Source organism: Physeter macrocephalus, chromosome 18, assembly GCF_002837175.3.
Source record: "Physeter macrocephalus isolate SW-GA chromosome 18, ASM283717v5, whole genome shotgun sequence".
Taxonomy (NCBI): domain Eukaryota; kingdom Metazoa; phylum Chordata; class Mammalia; order Artiodactyla; family Physeteridae; genus Physeter; species Physeter macrocephalus.
This window is the reverse complement of record NC_041231.1, coordinates 36,399,929-36,401,006: the sequence shown is the minus strand read 5'-3', so window position 1 is coordinate 36,401,006 and position 1,078 is coordinate 36,399,929. Positions and strand designations below refer to the sequence as shown.

The following is a 1,078-nucleotide window of genomic DNA, read 5'->3' as shown; positions in this document are numbered from 1 at the left end:
ATTTTATTGATTTGAGTCCTCTCCCTCTTTTTCTTGATGAGTCTGGCTAATGGTTTATCAATTTTGTTTATCTTCTCAAAGAACCAGCTTTTAGTTTTATTGATCTTTGCTATTGTTTTCTTTGTTTCTATTTCATTTATTTCTGCTCTGATTTTTATGATTGCTTTCCTTCGGCTAACTTTGGGTTTTGTTTGGTCTTCTTTCTCTAGTTCCTTTATGTGTAAGGTTAGATTGCTTATTTGAGATTTTTCTTGTTTCTAGAGGTAGGCTTGTATAGCTATAAACTTCCCTCTTAGAACTGCTTTTGCTGCATCCCATAGGTTTTGGATCGTTGTGTTTTCATTGTCATTTGTCTCTAGGTATTTTTTGATTTCCTCTTTGATTTCTTTAGTGATCTCTTGGTTATTTAGTAACGTGTTGTTTAGCCTCCATGTGTCCATGTTTTTTTCATTTTCACTATTATTGTGTTACTGTCAATTTCCTCTTTTAGAGCTGTAGGCAGTTGCCTTATGCTTTGAGGTCCTCCTATGTTGGGTGTATATATATTTATAATTGTTATATCTTCTTCTTTGATTGATCCCTTGATATTATGTAGTGTCCTTCCTTGTCTCTTGTAACATTCTTTATTTTAAAGTCTATTTTATCTGTTATGAGTATTGCTACTCCAGCTTTCTTCTGATTTCCATTTGCATGGAATTTCTTTCTCCATTCCCTCACTTTCAGTCTGTATGTGTCCCTAGGTCTGAAGTGGGTCTCTTGTAGACAGCATATATATGGGTCTTGTTTTTGTATCCATTCAGCAAGCCTGTGTCTTTAGGTTGGAGCATTTAATCCATTTAGATTTAAGGTAATTATCAATATGTATGTTACTATTACCATTTTCTTAATTTTGGGGGTTTGTTTTTGTAGGTCCATTCCTTCTCTGTGTTTCCTGCCTAGAGATTTATTTTTTGCCAATTTGATTACTATGTGTCTCGGCGTGTTTCTCCTTAGATTTACCCTGTATGGGACTCTCTGTGCTTTCTGGACTTGGGTGGCTATATCTTTTCTCATGTTAGGGAAGTGTCTGAATCAAATC

The 1,078-nt window shown here is 34.8% G+C and overlaps 1 protein-coding gene across 1 annotated transcript in view; it reads right to left on the bottom strand.

Moving 5' to 3' along the window:
- The window catches only part of DNAH12 (dynein axonemal heavy chain 12), a 233,836-nt gene that overhangs the window by 143,173 nt on the left and 89,585 nt on the right, over positions 1–1,078 (bottom strand). The window lies entirely within an intron of this gene.